The sequence below is a fragment of the Pteropus medius genome, unplaced genomic scaffold (genome assembly GCF_902729225.1).
Source record: "Pteropus medius unplaced genomic scaffold, Ma_sr-lr_union100, whole genome shotgun sequence".
Lineage (NCBI taxonomy): Eukaryota > Metazoa > Chordata > Mammalia > Chiroptera > Pteropodidae > Pteropus > Pteropus medius.
The window spans coordinates 14,435,075-14,455,287 of record NW_024354499.1 but is presented as its reverse complement, the minus strand read 5'-3'; the positions used below and the strand labels follow the sequence as shown (position 1 = coordinate 14,455,287).

The window sequence follows — 20,213 nt, the reverse complement described above, 5'->3', positions numbered from 1 at the left end:
CAGATGGCGATCCCGCACCATTCATTTCCATCTCTCACCACATCACACACGGTGCTCCCTAAGAAACAGTCTCTCCAGAAGTATCTGGTGAATGAATGAATAAAAACCATCTGCCTGACGCTTGCAGGGTCACGGGTAATATCTGTTCATTCTCAAGGGTGCTGAACTTTTACTTCATTAGTGTTTCTCAACCTTAAAAAGATAATCCGACACACCCTGCCTTTTCCCATGTATTACTGCAGAAAATCCAAACTAAACAGTAAGTCACACACACACACACACTTTCTTTAAACGAAAAGCTCCTTCTTAATCCCAGCATGGCAGTCTTTGGCAAGAGCCTGGACAGCAGTGAGGGCACTGGGAGGGGCCGCCTGGGCTCTGGACCTAAGCCCTCATGGGTTTGGGTTCTCATTCTGCCGGTGTAGGCTTGTGACCCCAGACAAGCATCTTAACTCTGAGTCTCAGTTTCTTCATCTGTAAGGCAAGGCTATGATCATTAACTTTACATGTTGTTAGAAGGATTAGGGACAATGTCAAGTATCGAACACGGTGCTTTGCATGTGAGAGACATTTGATAAAAGACAGCTATAATTTTCATAAGCAAGCCATTAGTTTTTGCCATGAACAAAAGCACACATGTTGTCTTAGTGTCAACACTGATTTGGTGCTTCTGGCAGCAGACCAGCTATGCAGACTGCAGAATCCTTGAGGCTACTTTGAAAATTAAATCTAATGGAAAGAGTTTCATACAGAGAGACAGAAAGAAATCTTTGAGTCATCCCTTGCTCTGGTCATACAATTTCAGAGGAAAAAGTCATGATTTGGCCTTGAGCTACGTGCACAGGATCAGGAAAGTAGGATGGATTCTGTGCCAGAAAGCCCCTTTCCTTTTCATCAACCGTAAAAATTGACTGAGAAGGCAAGGGCTGGGCTTTCAGATAGGCATCCGCAGGCAAGAAGAGCAACCCAAGGACACATCTACCAAGGGCCAGCAAGAGGCACAGACAGGAGGTGGGATGGGCTGAGCAGGCCTGGCTGTGGGAGACCTGGGAGGTGGGAATGAAAGGGTATCAGGGGCCCCATGAATATGGACAGTCTTTCCACTCGGGGTCCTCTGGTACCCTGCACCCCCTTATATGGAGTCTCAACTCTATCCCTTCCTCTGAGGATCTTATTTTCTTCCTCCCTTCCCACCCCCACCTATCTCTTTTTCTACCCAGAGCCTGAATGGGATTTAAAGGCTTCTGGCAAGTTAAGAAAGTACTTGACAAACATTGGTATCATTAGTTAAAACTAATTCCCTCAGTGAATAACAGCATTTGTGCTACACTGGCAGTTTTCAAAGTATTTTCACACACAAAACTTAGGTTAATCTTCATGGTTACCCTGCTATGACAAGTAAGGATGATGGTCTCAAATTTTCAGATGAACTAATGGAGGTAAATATACAGGGTAAATGACTTGTCTAACTTTATGAAAGCTGGAGCTGGAGCCGAGGTCTCTCAACTTCAAATCCCACACTTTTCACTACAACATGAGTCATAAAACTTTTCATGACACCATCTTCTTAAACACCCCACCCTCGCCTCCTGGCCTTTTCTTTGCTTCGATGGGCTTTATTCTCTCCTTTTCTGCCTCAAACAGAGCTGGCCGCTCAGAAGCTGAATGAAGACTATACATCAATGTACTCCTGAGGTGTACATCTGAGGTGGCCAGAGCTTACACTTGAGTGCTAAACATCACACTCATTTCTCTAGAAACAACAACCCTAATGCTTCTGTTTGTTTTTTAAAGTTGAACTACAATCACAAAATTAGGTGCTAAAGAGAAGTGTCACCCATCCACTCCCCTTGAAACACAATAGAGGGCTCCTAAAATCCATCATCTTTACCAGCATCCGATTCCCTATTTAGAGTCATAAAAATAAACACTGATCATTCTTCATTCTCGCTGGCTTGCCAAAGATGTTCTTACATCATATGGGGGTGGCCCGAAAAAGTCTGAGTCCTAGTTTGGGACATGTTAGAGTTTTAGATCTTATCAGCTGACCTTATATGTGTTGTCAGGCATAGAGGCTTGTAGAATATGTGTTGTCAGGCATAGAGGCTTGTAGAATTCTAGCGCAGGGTTTCTCAACCTCAGCACTATTGACATTTTGGGCCAGACAATTCTTTGTTGTGGGAGCTGTCCTGTGCATTGTAGGATGTTTAGCAGCATCCTTGGCTTTCACCTACTAAATGCCAGTAGCCTCCACTCTCCTGTCCATTTGTGATAACCAAAAATGTCTCCAGACTTTGCCAAATGTCTCCTGGAGGGACAAAATTGTTCCCTGATAAGAACCACTGCTCTCATGGCTGAGGAGCTGGTACCCAATATGTTATGAGTTGCATGATTGTCTATCTGCCTTGGTACTGGGGCTATCGAGGTAAACATACACACACACACACACACACACACACACACACACACACACAGTAAGGACTTTCAGTAGGAGCTATCATTTTGGTTATCATGTGTTTGGCACTTCGCCTGCCTTCCGAGATGTCTGGACTTCTGGTGGGAGGAGACGACCCCATTGGCCTCTTCTCCTTTTACAGTCCACTCTCATTCACCGATTCAATCGAGACCTGGAAGCTTGGAAGATGAGTGGAAATCTTTAGCCGTTTTAGCCTTGTCCACCACTGAAGTCTGGTCCCTTACAGATCAGTCAGAGGTGGGCAGATGTACATTGTTCCCAGTTCCATCCTATCCTGGGTGTGTGTATGTGTGTGTGTGTCGGCGGGGGGCGGGGGTGTGCATGTGTGCAGAGAGAAATGCATTCTGGGAGGTAGGGTAATAAAAGACTGTCACTTCTACTTTTGTACTTTTCTGTATTTTCAAGATTTTAAAACAAGTGAAGGTCAGGGTGGAGCCCCCCTGTAGTTTAGCCACGGAAAGCCTCTGGATTGCAGTTCTGAGGGAAAGGGGAATTCTAAAGGGACAGCTGAGCTTCCCAGAACCATGAACTAGGGCAGAGGAGCCAGCAACACCCCTTGTTCTCCTCCCACATCTCGGCACCAGAAACTTGGAGGTGGTTGGGAAGTTCTGAATCGCTAGGGCAGGCCCTGCACAATGTTTAGTAGAAATAAAGCTCTTCTTGGTTGTAATTCTCATGTGAATCAGGCCCACAATCACCCCTGGGGGAATCACTCATTGGTGGGTGCATGTCCTTGGGGATTAAGAGACACGTGGCTGAGTCTAGATTCTTCGTGTAGTAATGGCACGTGGGCAAATTACAACTACTGGTTTCTCCAAGACCAGTCTGGGCTCCATCCAAGTGGCCATGACTGGCTCTGACCCGTGCATCATGTCCAGACTGCAGCACATAGTAGAAATGGTCCAGCTACACCTACCTCTCTCCTGGAGGATGTTCTTTGGAATGTAAAACATGGGACCTATGTGGTATCAATGCAACTGATGACCAAGCAGTGGCAATGGCCACCACTTATGGGATGCCACCAGTGGGATAACTGTTCTCTCTGATACTCAAAAACAAAAAGAAAACACCAGACCTACCTAAATGGTGAGTAATACCATCCTTGATTTATATATGCTGCTTAATATGCTACTGTGTGTTGTGACTCTCTGTGACAGAATGGATACACAGTTTCCCAATCTCACTGAACCTGGGAAACTCTTTTGGGGAACAGGGGTTCCATGGAACATGCTTGGAGAAATTGTGCTATTGTAGTTCGCACTTAAGTAGAGTGCGGCTGTGGTTTAGACCTTGCTAAGGAAGGATGATTCTGTTCCTATTTTTAAATCGTTTTCACTGGAAGAGTGTAGAATTCTCTCAGTATCTACTAAAACGGTCATGTCATTTATTTGACGCAGTCATGAGACGTAGACATAGTGATGGCTTTTCTTACACTAAAGTATCCTTGCGTTTCCTAGGTAAACCCTATTTGGTCACGGTGGCTTGTTTGTTCACGTACTAGACTGTGGAATGCTAACCATGAGTATTTTGAGATTTTTACTTCTACATTCCTAAGATTGAACAAAGGTTTTCTTTTCTTTGTGACATCTTTATCAAATGTTGCTACTGATGTTATTTTGGCTTTAATATTTATAAGGGGTGCTCTTTCCCTTTTACTTAATGTTCTGGGTTCATTTCTGGGGAACCCCCAGTGCTCTCCTTGGGGTGATCACTTGGCCAGGTGGGCTGCTTATGCTGGACTCAGGGTGAGGGAAGGGCCCCTGTGAAGGGTGCTCTCACAGGAGCCAGAGCCCCTTTTCCTGAAGAGAGGCGGAGACTCAGTCCTACAGAATCCCGGCTGAGCTTGAAGACTGTGCAGCAGATTAATTGCAGCTGTGCCCTGGAATTTCCCCAACATACAAATCTTCATGATGTAAAACAGCTGGGAGGAAATCCCGGCATGCTCTGTACAGAGGCAGAACTGCCAATGAGCTATGGAGATTAGCCCTCCGCCCCCCAGAAGGTAAGGCCAGCCCCTCCCCAGCCATGCCTCCCGTCCCAAGCTTGCTTTGGTGTAGATGGGACTCGTGATGCCCACATTCTCCCCAGTCACACGTTCTCACAGAAAACCCTTTACGCAGGGCCCAGGCTGGAGAGGAAGCAAAGCTTCATGTTACAGAATCAACAGCAGTGCTCCCAGGAGGGGCACACAACAGTTGGAAGCAAGGCAACAAGTCATCCCCAAAAGCTTCCCAGGTGAGAACATCCCACCCCACAGAACCCCCGCTGCTTCTCCTTGGTGGGAAGGACAGGCCTGGTGCAGAAAGGGCGGGCCCTTTTCTCTAGCTCCCTAGTCATGCCTGTCTCTCTGGTCCCCAACAGTAAACAGATTCTGGGACCCCAGAGCCAGGACCCCTTTAATAGAGAAGAGAGGCTTTCCCAGACCTCCCTTTCAGGAAATCATATGGTGTACCAGCCACTCAGGAAAACAGGCTAGAAACCGAACCTCACAGACAGATGGCTGTCCACCACACAGCCATGAGGACTATGTATCCAATTCTTTTTAAAGGCAATTTTAACACCCAGCATTGTTATAAAAGGAAAATGTGAACAAAGTATCAGTTTCTCCTAACTCTCCCTTCTGCCACAATTGTGGATGAAATCATTTCTCACCAAAACTACTACAGATGCTTTCTCAAACTCTGTTAAGAGTTTAGGCTTCTAAAACCCAATCTATCAGATCTCTTCTCTGCTTAAAATGCTTGCCTGGCTCACCAGCAACCGGCTAACATCCCTCCGCTTCAACACCTGCGGCTCCCCGCTCCCAGCACCGGCTGCACTACAGTTTTTGCGACACTCTGAACGTGCCATATTACTTGGCTGGTCCCTGGTCTGGTGCATCCTTCACTCGTGGGAAACTTTAACTCCTTTTTCAAAACCCAGTGCCAAGGTCACCTTCCTGGCTGGACAAGCCTTCTCCAGCTCCTCCAAGGAGCCAGTCACTCTCCCCTCTATGCCCCAGCTCTGTTGGGTGTTCTCACAGCACTCAGCATGTGGTGCTGTTATCCATTTGCAAATTCTGTTCTTTGGACTGTGAGCTCCTCAAAGGTTGCATCCAATTCCTCACCCAGAAGCCAGCATTCATGTGTCCAGACCCTGTCCTACCTCGAGCTTCAACATATTATCGCCATGAGCCCCCGTTTCCACATCTGTGACACTAGTTTGTCCAGCCTCTTCTCAAATTCTTTAGAGGCATGCAACACACAGAGTGGAACCTCTTTCACTCTTGAGTGATTGGTTCTCACATTAATTGGCTTAGTGTTGCCAAGAATTTGTAAATGCAGCTTGGAGGCTGTGAACCCCTACTCTGCCAGTTCCTGGAGGCCTGTTTAAGATCTTCCATCTTCTGTCAAAATGGGCAAAAGTTGATCTAAATTTGAAAATATACCAACATTGAGCAATGAACTCATTAGGAGAGAGAAAGGCTTTCCCAAGTGGGAACAAGGATTTCGTTTTCAGGAGTCACTGGAGAAGATAAAGTGAAAGTATTAAGAGAACTGGTCCCCAAACATAATGAATTAGACAAGTTCCGGGAGCAAAAGTATAAAAAAAAAAAAAGCTTTACATGCCTATCTGTTATTCCAAAGCTGAGTACTTTCTGCATTTGCTTAGTTTTGTTTTACTAAAGTGTAGAAAGTTGGGTTCCTTCTTGAGGGTTTGTTGATCAGGGAGTTGTTACAAATCAATCCAACGAAGAAGGCCACAATGCCCTAAAATAAGCTACTTTTAAATTTAACACGACAAATAATTTTCTTCGGAAAAGTTAGTTAGAACCGCATTCTTGTAGTGTTTTAAACCAATGAAGTGACTTTTTTTTCTCTCTAGCACCTATCACAGCATTTAGTCAACAAATATTTTTGGAGGCCCTCTGTGCATTGGCAGCAGAGGGACTCAAAAATATTTCATGACTGAATAGTAAACTTGAAAATAAGAGTGGGTGAGTTGGGTTTCAGCTTCCCTATAAACACCTATTTCCTTCCTTTACCCCAATAATTCCTTTTCTTTCCTGGATGGCCTCAAAGTATTCTTTTCCCCTCGTATTTCAAAGAATCTGGCAAGTTTGCCTACCAGACTTGGCCAAGGGTTTGTTTTTAAAAATTGGCTCCCCCCTAGAGGCCAATTTCTAGTGGTAGAAGGACAAAGCACAGGAGGCAAGAGACCAGGGTTACAGGCTCTGGACTCGATCTTCTCACCTTTAAAATGGGGCTATTTTACTCACTGGCCTGGAGGCAGGGACCTGGACCAGATGGTTTCCCATGGGGGGAAAAAAATCAAATGCAGCTGGTTTGTTTAAACCATGGTGGGTTCCTGGGAGTGGAGGTTGTGTCGAGGTGCTCAATAAATACAGAATCAGGAGCCCTAGCTAATCCCTTCATAAAACTGTATAGCTGAGGAAGTCACCTCGCCTTAACAGAGCTTCTGGTGTCTCACCTGCAACATGGGACTAACAGCACCTACCACCTGGCAGGATAATTATCTCAAGTACATCAGCCACTTGGGAGAGGACTAAGCAGAGTGCTGGACATGTGGTGAGCCCTTATTTGGTCACTAAAATTTAACATTATTTTTGTTCAAGAAGCCTATGGCCTGCACTTTACCCAGGACAGAGAAGAACTGATTTAACATATAGTTGGCCACTCACTCATCTCTGGATGCTTTGGGACGAGAGGTCCTCTGCAGTGGTATCGTTAAGTGCTTAACAACTGGCTCTCTAAGCAAAAACACAAACACGAACCCTGTTTTGTTGCAAGTACTGGTATCCACGGGGTAAATATTCCCATCATGGCTGCTTTCAAGCAACCATGGGGAGCAGCTGATGGCAGTGCTGGGAGGGGAGGCTAACAGTTGGCTGAGTAGCAGCAGCTGGCTCTGGCACAGCTCTGCCTGTGGACAGGAGCTGAGGTGGGTCTCGGATCCTGCTGCTGGGGCTGTTGGCTCTGTTCAGGTGGCTTTGGAATACTGACTCACATGGCCCTTGGCTGAAGCGAGCCCAACGCCTTGATGCAGAGCTGGACACTTAGCCAGGCATGTCTTCCTGGCATTTTCTGTGTGCACTGATCTACAATGGACACGCCATAGAGAAGCTTCTTCATAGAAACTGGCCATGGCTGCCTAGTCCCTTCCCTGAACTGAACCCTGCCTGATACTTCCTCCTCTCCCTTTGGCTTGGGCCTTGTCATCGCCATGTCTTGTGTATACTGACAGCACACCTCTCCCATCAGGTGAGATCATCTGCCCTGGCTCACAGTGTGACTTCTGCCCTGTTCTCTGGTCTGCACATATACCCGCCCCCCCACCCCCCACCTTGTTCAACTAGCAACATATTAGAGCTGGGATCATCAAAGTGAGTCACCTTCTTTTCTAGTGGAACGATCCACAGCTTCACAGTACCACTGCATGGTGGTGTCAAGTCATGTTGCTTTTAAACAGTCTCCAGCAGATCCACGGACGCGGCAGATAAAGCTCTCCTTCAAAGCTCCTTGGCTGAAACAAAAATTCCAACAGTCATGGTCAGTTTTAATTCATTTAGAATGTGTAGTTATATACATTTCCAGCTGAGGGGAAACCACAGGTCAAAGTGGCTACATTTAGGTTTTTTGAGAATATTACCAAATATCTCCGTCTACACTGCTACCAGCACCATGAAGAAGCTTATTTCCCATACTTTTGCCTATACAGTGTTATTAAACTCATTGATCTTTGCCAAATTGACAGGTGATAAAGTAGTTCATTGTAGTTTCAGTTCCCCTTTCTCTTTTTGCAAGTGAGACTGGGAATTGTCACACGTACAGGTTCTGATTTGAAAGCTAGAAAAAAGATGTGTGTGGCGAAGAAGTGGGCTTTCAACCTACTGGAGGCGGGGACGGGGTGAGAACGAGCATGACATCTGCAGGTGTAGAGGCAGGCTTGGGGGAGATATGCAGGGGAGGGATCTCTGAGGCGCCTCACAACTGACTATGTAACCTCTACTGCATTTGACCCCCACTAAGATGGAAGAGCAGATCTGACGGGAGTGGAGGGCGTAGTCGGCACGTATGAGCAAGGAGGAGAGCCCGGGAGCGCTGCACGTGGCTGGGTGAACAGGGCAGCAGGCACACAGCCACACTTTTTGGCTCTCCTTCCTTCCCGTCCCCATCCTTTATATGGGGGGCTTCCACTTCCTCACCACCTTCCCATCCACTCCTCAGCCCTCACCAATCTGGTTTTTATTCCAGTTACTCTCCTGTCTCTATTACTCCAATACTGATGACTTGAGAAAGAAAATAAAGGCACCTGACTTTTTATTGACGCCAAATCCTACGGGCGTCTCTCAGGCCTCATCTTATTCGGCAGGTCTGGGGAAACACGTTTCCTGCCCAGAAGCCCTCTCCTCCTCGTCGCCTGTGGTTTCAGGTTCTGGGTGCCCTCTGGTCGGTCTACATTTACTGACTTGAATAAATGTCTCGGGCGAACTGTTCCGTGAGAAACAACAGCTGCAGAATTTGGAAGGACAGTCACCAAATGTCCTCATTGGGCTTTAGCTTTTCAGGCAATTTTCTTACATTCTTCTTTGTGCGTTCCTTATTCATCTGAAATTTCTACAATGATCATGTATTGTATCATCACAACAGTAAGCAAAGCTATTAAAAATAACCCTGGGTTAGTTACTTTCATTCCCCCAATCTGTGCTCAGTTTACCCAACTAGAAACCTCAAAATCGGCCTTAATGTCTTTAGCTGCTTTCCCCACAGCCTTCTGGCCACCAAGTTCTGTGGATTCTCAGCATCTTTCTGGATCCCAGGGATTCGGGCCCTCCCTGCTTCATGGCTGGGCCCCTGCAGCAGCCGTCTGTCTGCATCTGGTCTCCTGGCTCTAGACTTTATATCCAGGAAGCACTCGAAGGTAGTTACCTGGTTTGAAGGAGGTGGGTGGGTGGTGGGCTACAGGCCACCTTGCCTCAGAATGACAAAGTGTCCTCCACATTAAAGAACAGGGTGGTAGATGGAGATTAAGGGGTCCCAAAGCCTCTTCCACACTCACCACTGCTCCTGTCCCCTCTGCCCACCATGTCTTCCCGTCCATCCTTTACTTGCCCCTAGAAATATCTTTCTAAAACAGAAACTATGCTATTTAGCAGGTGGCTTCCCATTCTTACAGAACTGCTTACGTATACACAGAACTGATCAAGATGCAGCGAACGCTCTGTGCATAGCGCTCCATAAATGTTTAATGGGCACCTCCTACATAAGATGGCTGTTTACGTGCACGATTTGCCACAGGAAAGATTTTTTCTAAGTGCATAAGTAAGTAGAATACAAGTCAGCAAATGACGGGTTCAGAGAAGGGAAGGATCACAGTAGGAGGACTCTCAGGGGAAAACCGAAGATGCCTTACGCGGGGTAGCATCTGAGCTGGGTCACGCAGGCACAATAGCCTTCTGCAGTCATTTCATTTTTTAAAGCATTTTATGTTAATTATCTCTTTTGATGTGACTGACCCCTAAATATAAAAGTTATTATCATCATCTTCATTATAAAAATGGGGTAACCCAGCCTGCTGGAAGCTCCTGCGTCTACCTAACTTCATGAACTAGTTGATGGCCTGGCAGGCATTAGAATACAGGGCTTTGGACTTTTATGGTATGACTCAAAGGGTATGAGGGACTGCTCTTTGTCTTCTAGAAGCTTCAATCTCATCTTGGAATCTTGGGACAGCAAATATGGGGCACGAGTGCTGCCACACCTCCCTTGTGTACCCGGAACAGACATTGGTAACTGATCTCTGCATTCTTCCCCAGGAATGCTGGACCTCAGAATCAACCCAGTACACCAGGAAGCCACTGACAGTTGGTTAAAACTGATCTGTGAGGTGCAGTCTATTTATCCTCTCTGATTAGAGTCTGAAGGTAGATACAGATGTTCCAGCTGTTGAGCAGGAGGCCGAGAGCAGACCTCAGGAACACTTCTATCCTGGTTGGCACATGAGGACTACACAGACGTGAGGAGCCGCAAGGAATGTGACTGGACAGCAAAAACGGTTATGATTTGCAGAAAGCCCACTGACCCAAAGCGGGCCTGGGAATTCTGAAGTGTACGGATTTTCCCCTGTGGGAGGAGAAGCTGGAAAGCATCCCAGGTATTGAGGAGAAAGGAAGCGGGATCTGTGTATAATCAATGGGGAACAGGAAGTGCTTATCTTGGGCCAGTAAAATACACAAAAGAACAGCCAGACGGCCTGGAGCTGCCTTCCAGAGCACAGAGCTTCAAGGGCCTCTCTCCAGAACCTTTCTCCAGCGGTCCTGCAGGTCCAGCAGCTGGCCAAAGTCAACAACTCCTGGGCACCGGGAAATGGAAAATGTCTGAGGAGATCCCTCAGTAGACGGGCAGTTTTGGGAGAGATCTCCCACAGGTGAGAGAGGACGCCAAGAATAAGGCCACATCAGCCACCTCTACACAGGGCCATCCCTCCTGATAAAGGAGCCGAAAGTACAGGTTCCTGCGCCCTATTCTAGTGTGCATGCAAGTGCTGGTACGTAAGTGGGATAATCACAGGGAACAACAAAAGGGCTCTGTATTCATACTGAAGTAAGGGCACAGGAAATTAGAATAGGATAGTGGAAGAGCTAAGAAATTAACATCTATTGCGGATGTGCTATAAGTATATAATTTATATACATTATCCCAATACCCAAATTCATCATGTTTTCTTCTCCTCACTTCATGAAAAGGTATTGCACCATATTCCCAATTGCCATCTCAATTCTAATACATAACAATTATCTTTTAGTATTTAAATTATCCATTATTATAGGAATATACATATACGCGCACGTGTGTGTGTGTGTGTATGCGTATGGGGAAGTTTGACTTCTTGCTTACAATGAAGTTCTGTTTTTTAAAACTGGGAAAAAAGTGAGTCAATTCAAAGGAAAATATTAAATAAAAAGTATAGGTGCTATGTGGCAAAGATTATGCAAATAAGAGACATCTGAAGAACACTGTTGTACAACCATGTTTATGGCCATCGAGAGGCTACAGCAAAATTGCCGGTGAGGGTATCCCTAGGACCCAGAAGAGCTTCTGTACACGAACCCAAAGTCAACGTGTCCCAGGACACACCATTATTTTCTTCCCAAATGCTTCTTACCAGATCCGCCATCCTTTTGTGAATTCCAGGTGAAAAGCTCAGAAATCTTTCCCTCTACCCTCTTCCTCACTGTTTGTTGCCTAGCAAGCCACAATATCCTGTCTGCTGGCTGCCGCAATATTTTCTCCATCTCTACCAGCCCTGACCGAGCAAGGGCTTCCTAACCCCTCTTCTCCTTGCCACACACTGCTGCCCCACTGACTTCCCTGCTCATAGCCAGACTTGTGGACTGTCCCTTCCATCTCCCCCTAAGCTTCTTGGCCACAAGAACCAAACCTTATTTGTCCCCTGGGTCTCCAGAGCCCTTGACATGGCACATCATTTGTGAGAGGTGCTTGATGACTACTGCAGAGTGTTTTAGAGTTCACTGAATTAGAGACACAAGTGTCCCTCCCAGTCAGCTCTAGGTGGAAATGTATCCAAATATCAAAGGCCAAAAGCAATCAGTGGCCATGCTCTTGGGGTTGTTGCCAGAGACCCTAATCTTGTTGGCCTAGGGTAAGAGCAGTGATAAGCAGAGCCTTTTGGGAAGGCAATGGATAGAATGAATGGGATGTCCACTGCCGATAAAGACTCCATTTACTTAAATCAATAAGACTGATAGAATCAAATGTTCACTGAAAGCACATCTGGTTCCAACTATTTTTATATTTTTCCCTACAGTTTACATATTAATTACAAAAAATAACCTGATATAGCCTAGCTCTTCTGTAGCTGAGGCCATGATGCTGGGATTGTGCTGCTCAGCTCTGCTGTGGGATATAGCATTTCTGAAATTCACATTGTCTGATATTGGTATAATTTCAGGGAAGAAGATAAATAGGTGTGAAAGCCAAGGATAGCAAACTCTAAATAGAAGAATAAACAGATTTCTTTAAAGATAGAGTTTACTAATTAGTTAGTCACCTTGTGCCAGACACTGTACCAAACTACTTCCATGTGTTATTTCAATTAACCCTCATAGCCTGATAAATTGATGCTATTATCTGCATTGAACAGATGAAGAGACTAAGGTTCAGAGAGGTTAAGTAATATACCCAAGTCCTGATTCATCTCAAAGGCCACATTTGTAACCCTTTCATTATACTAGTGCTGGAAGAGAAAGAAACCACACCACTCCTCCAGCCCATCCTGGCATTTCTCAGAGAAGGGCACTCAGGCCACTGGCAGAGCAGGATTGACAACGTCCTGGCCCTTAGTTGTAGAACTAGGTTGGATCGGGTCATTTTTTACAACCAACATATAAACCATAGGGGAAAACATAAAAATAATTGGAAGGGGATGAAATGTCACCCTAAGCAAATCAATATTATGAATGTCAATTGTCAACTCATGTAACACACAACCAAGGAATTGTATTATTCAAGTTTTCTTTATAGAGAAACTGGAGGACCTGAGTGAGGCCGTGGCTCCACACTGCCCCCTGGTGGTTCTCACACATACGAGGGAAGCAGGCTGCGTCAATGATCCGGGAACAAAGGCTCTGGATAAGGATGTATGTCATATTGAAAACCACATCGGGGGTTTAGATATCCTAAAGGCAGTGACCTAGTGGGTCAGACAGTAAAGATCCTTTAGGGCCAGACACTTACCCAAGCGCTCAAGGAAAATCTCTGGGATCCACTTCCATTTGTTTGTAGAATTTAAGATAAAGAAGTTACGAACTCAGTAATGAGTTAAATAGTTTCAGTCTGTCGTACTGGCAAAGGCTTTTCTCCTCTTTAATTACCATGGGCACTTTTTCATTCTCTGCTGGTGGGAGAGTAAATTAGTAAACCTTTCTTGTACAATTTGGAGGTATATAACTGGTCTTCCAAAGGCTTACCACCCCTGGAGTGGATCCTAAAGAAATAATTAAGGATGCTTACTAAAGAGTCGTTTATAATAAAATAGCCAAACAATATTAAGTATATCATGCTACAATTAGGATATGTGAATTTATAAAGTAGGTGAATACTTAAGAGACATGGGAGGGTGTTTACTATATACTATTAAGTGAAAAAGAAGGTACAAAACATGTTTAGAGTCCCACTTTTGTAAAATACATATCTTTATATGTATGTGTGTTGAAGAGAGGTCCGGAAGAATACATAACAAGAGGTAAGCAGAACTTATATCTGGATGACAAGGTTATGGGTGTTTTTCTTTTTCTTCTTTTAGCAAAACCTATATTGCTTTTAAAATGTAAAAACAAATACATGCAATGGGAATTACTTTTTATCAGAAAATTTCCAGACAGATGAAACCAGTCAGAAAAAAAAAAATCATCAGTAGAGTCTATATTCAAATCTCTATTCTCTCATTTCCGAACTTCTAAGTGCTGTTTTCCCTTGAAAGCTGTGTCTTGTCCCCAGATAACTTTCCCCAACCATCTCCATTTGGACCTGAAAAAAGATGACTTCAGCCACCTGGGAATATCCAGTGGCCCCTGGGCAGTAGTGCTCTGACCACCAGGTGCACAGGCCCTTCCTGTGCTGTGAAAGGGGCCCTGCCCTTTGACTCCCTCCTCCAGCTCTTTTCCTTCCCTGACGGAACACAGATGGGTGCCCCAAACGAGGAAAGTCTGGGTGCCATTTCGACTAGAGGAGAAGAGTCATGGAGATAACCCAGTTGCTGGAGCTCAGATCTCAATGGGCATCAGAGATGACTGCAAGAGCTTCACTGATTCCTGTGTCTCCTCCCCATTATGATCTAACTGTTCTAAGGTAAGGCTTGAGCATCTCTTTTTTTAATGCTCCCCAAGCGATGCTAATGTGAGCTCAGAGTTGACCCATGTGCTAACAACTCATCACCCCAATAACTTATGTAGTTTCTACTCACAACTTGGGCTTCTTGTTCAAAGATGACCTCCAAGGACCCACGGTCCTATCTCTTTTACACCCTTATCACCCACAGCAGGCATCTACCCAGCTGCTCACTAAACATTTTTTAGTGCTATTGTTTGCCAGTACCATGGTTTGTTTGTCCCTGCCCAAATCCTTGACCAGAATACTATCTGTATTACAGAGGAACGATTATATGGATAGGCTCCAAGTAGAAGTTTCTGGTAAATGTGGAGAATCCTCAACCTGAGGTCCACGCTTGTAGGGTCTCATAAATGAACCGTCAGGAGGGGAGAGAGGAAACGCCTGCACCGTAATTCCTGCTGGTGTTACAGGGCAAACTCACCATCACAGCCAGCACTCCTTTAACATTCCTAATGGCGTCAGCTTGTCATGTGCCCTATTTCTGGGTTGGGAGAGGGGCTGCAAAGCATCAACCCCTCCAACCAAATCCAGGGCTTGGTCTTAATGGAATTTCAAGCATCCGGGCCAGGCTAATTGGGTTAGGGCAGGGGGGGTACATTTCAGAGCACAGAAGCCTTAAAAACATTTCTTGAATCTCATGTCATCCCCCAAGTGGCCTGGTAGCATATCAGCTTAGGCAGAGCCTGTGCATGAGCCTGGTCACAGAACTTAACTTTTGCAAGCAGCTGTTTGGGGAGCGGGACTGGGAGGTGATCAGGTCTTGCTCAGTGCCTGTGTTGCCTGTGTCTGATGACCCTAAGATATCTTCCACTTCCTTCCTGGGACCCTGGTTCCTATCCACTGACTCTGAAAGGTGATCACTAAATTGAGTGACAACTTCATCTCCACGTCCCAAGATCCGTGATGCGCACAGAGCCACACTGGGTATGTGCGGCTCATCTAAACACTGTTTTTGTAAGTTCATTGGCCAAACTCTTGATTTGACACCCCTCGATTTTCTCTGTTGCATTCTTAAATGCCCCACTCTACTTATCAATTCTTTGAGGTCAGGGATGCTCACTCAGAGTCACTCAAACACATACTGAATTAAATTCGAAGTCATGGTTGGAGTGGGTCATTAATTTCTTCCTCTTTAATTTCCATTTTTGCCCACAGAGAAAGAAAATCAGTGCAGTTGGCCAGAGTCCCACAGTGGGGTGGGCCCCTGTGCTGCTGCCATCTCTCCCTTATATAGTCTTTTTACAAAAACCAAAAACACCACACCGCTGTCGCTGTCCCTCCCCCTCCTTCTGATGCCTTGGGCCACTGCAATCTGGCTTCCATGTGACTGACACTGTTCTAGTTGCCGCTGACCTCCTAACAACCAAAGGCAATGTCATCTTTCAGGTCTCTTCCCTAAGAAGCACCTCAGCTTCTGGGACACCCCTCCCAGCTGGTTTTCCACCAACCACACCCCCTTAGTGTATTAGCTTACCCCTCAAATGCTGGCCTTCTCAATCCTCCTCCCTGAGTAATCCTGTCCACCTCTAGGCTGGCTGGTCAGTACCTACATGCGGATCACCCTCATCTCTGTGGCTGGCCCCAACCTCTGCCCCTCACCCCTCACCCCTCACTTCCAACTTCCTCCTCTACATCCTGCCACAGGCAGCTCTATCTCACATGTACTCACCAAACCCCAGCACTGATCCGGTTTCCTAATATCCTACAAACCAGGACTCTTTAGAAAGCAAAAGGGAACACTCTTAACAATTATACTGGATGTGATGGTTAATTCTGTGTCAACTTGACTGGACCACAGTGTGGGGTGCTCAGATTTGGTTAACATTACTCTGGGTGTTTCTTGATGAGATTGTCATTTGAATCGGTAGACCGAATAAAGCAGATTACCCTCGTAACATAGGTGGGCTTCCTCTAATAAGTGGAAGGCCTGAATAGAATAAAAAGGCTGACCCTCTCCCAGGTAAGAGAGATTTCTTCCTGCCTGATGACCTTTGAACTGGGACATGGGCTTTTTTCCTGTCTTTGGACTTAACCTGAGACATCAGCTCTTCCTGTGTCTTGAGCCTGTTGACCTTTACACAGAAGCTATATCGTTGTCTCTCCTGGTTCTCGGGTCTTTGGCTAAATCAAAGCCAAAATCAAACCATGGCTCTCCAAATTAAGTCAGCTGACAGACATGCCAGTCTCCGTAACTGTGTGCATACAAACACTAAGAGACCACACACCATACTCACAAAACCCCTACTGGGTCTCTTTCTCTGGAGCACCCTGATATACCAGACAATCGATGTGAACCAGGACATACAGTCACCCTGACAATTGTACAAACCTAAAGATAAATTTGGTTTCTTCTTTCCTCCTCTCATCCCTACATCTGATGGAGGACCAAGCCTCTCATTCTAACTCTGAAACGTCTCTCAACTCGTTTCTCCTCTTCTATTCTCCTCCTTACTGCCCTGGACTTCTGCAATGACTCCTAACTGACCTCCTGCCTGCAGCCCTTCCACAGCCGCTACTGGCTGTGTTATTGCCTTGCCAAGAGAGTTGGCAGCTCCCCAGTGCTTGCAGAACAAAACTTTCCTGCTCAGTGAGCATTAAGGCCCCAGACTACCCTTTCCACTTCCAGCCACCTGTCCCCAACCTCCAACAACACCCTCCATCCATGTTCTAGTCACCTGGCACTACTGTTCTCTGAGCATTTCACTGTCCAAGCCCCTGAACTTTTTGGCAAAAAGCTGCCATGCTTCTGCCAGGAGCTGGACCACCACCCTAGGCACCTCTTTGGTCAGTGCCCAAGTGCCAGGAAGGGACCTCAGCTCTTCTCACTTGCATTTAGAGGACGTTCAGCCACTACAAAGTGAGGGCAGAGGAGGGAAGAGAGAACGGGTGTGAGAGAGAAGGCGGTGGGGGTACAGAGGTAGGAGGGAGACACTGAGGCCCTTCCTACACAGAAGATAAGCCTCTTGGTGGCCTATCATTTTTGGAGTCCTAAGTGAGGGGTGAGGACAGGTTATAAGAAGACACAGCAGTAAGCAAATACCTAGTGTTACTCTCCCGTTCCTGCCTTCAAGCGTAATGCTCCCTCGGTCTGGTCCATAGTAGTTATCAGACGGCAAAGGGAATCTGCTGGAGGACAGACTCCAGGATAACACTAGGCACCAACTCCAGGTACACAGTCCATATCCTCACTCTCCGATTGCTTCCAAGGTTTCCAAGACACCCTACCTATGGCTGCTGGGTATCCCCACGTATGCAGTGATTCATTCTTCTGCACAGTTTTCTTTCCATCTTGGCAATATCTTCGGCACCGGGGAGGGAAGGATCTTTCTGGGAGACTCTGAGCCTGGGTTTTTAACAAGTCTTTGATGACAGTGCCTGGAACCACCACATCTTTACTGGGGACTAGAGGCATGCTATTTCTTCCAAGCCAGAGTCTCTGAGCCCAGCAGCCTGCTTTCTCTCTTCCTCCACTCCGTTTGTCAGAGGCCTGAGGGAACAGAGATACTTCCTCAGGACGGGAAGCCCTGAAGTCACATCATATTCTTTTTTAGCTTCAACAACATCCACTTCTACTCACCCTGATTGCTTAGGCTGGCTTTTGTCCTTACAATCTCTGTCAAGACCCACGAGTGTGGTGGAATCGTACACAGCCCTCGACTGGCACCTTTGTCTCCCACGCCATCAGGAGGTGTCGACGGCAGACCCTTCAGCAGGTTGGTTCCGTGGCCCTGAGCTCCTGTGCTTCATAATCACAATCCTACTAAAAATGCCCTTTCCTTTAATGCCTGTGTTGAGCATGGCCATAGCAGCAGGGCGTCCAGGTGTGGTATGTGTGATGCATCCCAAAAGAATCTAAATGCCCCCATATACAGGCCTGCAAGCCTTCTGGTATTATAATTAACTTTTATAGTGGGTTTTAGGGGCTTAAATAATTCCAGTATTATTAGAAGTAAACTTTATAGCTTTGGCTTTGGAAAACACACCCACACACACACCAGCAATAATTCTATACATATAACAATACTTAAGTATACATTCAACTACAACACAGTAACTCTAAACCACGAAGATACTAATTTAAAGTAGCAGAAGGGTTATTGGTAGGAAGGATCTCAGAAGACGTGTGCAGGGCCTATCTCATCTAGATATGATGATGAATAAGGATAAGCGAATGCTTAGTAATTGTGATAAACCCCCAAATCCCAGCAGAACTACTTCTATATCCTAGAGTCGAGGACCACCGTGTTGGAATTTTGTCATTTGAATGTATTTGTTCTTTCTAGATAGGACTGAGGTGATACTGAGCTTCCTGAAGGCAAGAGGGATTTTTTTTTCTTTTTGACTTTCGTATCTGTGCTACAGATCACAGCACAACACTCAATACATGTTTGTTAAATGACCAGCGAAACATCTTTCTGACAGGTGTTAACAAATGGCCAGACCGAATCTGAATTTCACATGCAAGGTTTCTTTAAATGATGAATCAGAAACATCAACATCTCTTCTTCAGTTTGAATTCCAGCCTCCCAACCTTTGAAACGGCTGGCTGTGCTGAGCGTTAAATGAAGAAATACACATGAAGGGCTGGCTCCTTGTCAACACTCAGTAGCCATTAGCCATTATCATCATTCTCCTTGTCGATGTTATTAAAACACCGCGGACAGAACAGCGTTGCCTCAGTGAGCGAGGGCAAGTTTGCAAGGCCTGCCCCGCAGGGATGTCTTAGTTCCAGGTGCTGTGATTTGCACCCAGGAGGTGGAGAAGCGAGAAAGTCCTGCAGTTTGGTGCAAGCTTGAGAAGTGTGCTGGGGCGCCTGTCCCTCTGTGAGGCTCCTCCCGCACACGCACACAGCGTCTGGTGTCCCTGGCCAGTGCTCAGGAACACTCTTGGCCAACCCTGCCCTCCCCTTTTCCTCGTTCAACATCCTGGCATTTCATATCTCTCCACCAGCATTTATTATTGTCCATTGTTCAGAAAAAAATGAATCAAGGCTTGATGACTTAAGGCTTGACTTCGACTTAAAAAATTATGTGGTTTTAAGGGTCTCCATCCAACTATTTTCCAAAGGATTATTCTCTAAGGAAAAAAGAAAACAAAATGGCTAAATCTCTAATTTTTTCAGTCTCCATTATCCCACGGATCTCTATACCCCCTGAGACACAATTTTCAATAGTAAACTGGGCTGAAGTTTGAGGGCAAGGCCTAGAGAAACTGTTTAATTCTAACCACCAAAGACAAACTCAAATTCTTTCACAATTTTCCCTCAGGCTGGCCCTCTGCTTTATAGGGCCAAACCACTGAAAGAATAAATGAATGCAAAAAATTTGCCTCACAGCAGCGAACACTAAGACTTTCTACAGATAAATTCCCCGGCAAACCCACCCCACCCTAAAGATAATAAAAATAAGGGCTGGGTTTATTGGGCTTGTTAAAGGCTGGCTGCCTGATTTTCTTTAGGGTCTGAATATGTTTACATGGAGGGGGCCTTACTGACACAGCAGTTTGAGAAAATCAACACAGGCCTAGAGAACACTAATTAGTCTGCAGTGAACGCAGCCTCTCATTCCACAAATACTCACTGTGCATCCAGCGTGCTCGAGCACCGCGTGAAGTGATGTGGGGGACAGAAAGACAATGTGGCTTGAGAGGTGGCCTCGGCCGGGAGGGAAGACAGGACTAGTGCCTCAAGTGATAAATGCCATAGAGTGTGTGAGCGCGTAGAGAGGCTAAGAGGTGGGATTTCACCCAGACTTCTAAGAATGGAGAGCCCAGCTTGCCACCTAGACAGTTTACACAGAGTAGAGCTCTATTCTAATACTAATGTG

At 45.9% G+C, this 20,213-nt stretch overlaps 1 protein-coding gene across 1 annotated transcript in view; it reads right to left on the bottom strand.

Moving 5' to 3' along the window:
• The window catches only part of TCF7L1 (transcription factor 7 like 1), a 143,576-nt gene that overhangs the window by 20,373 nt on the left and 102,990 nt on the right, over nt 1-20,213 (bottom strand). The gene's annotated exons all lie outside the window — the stretch shown is intronic.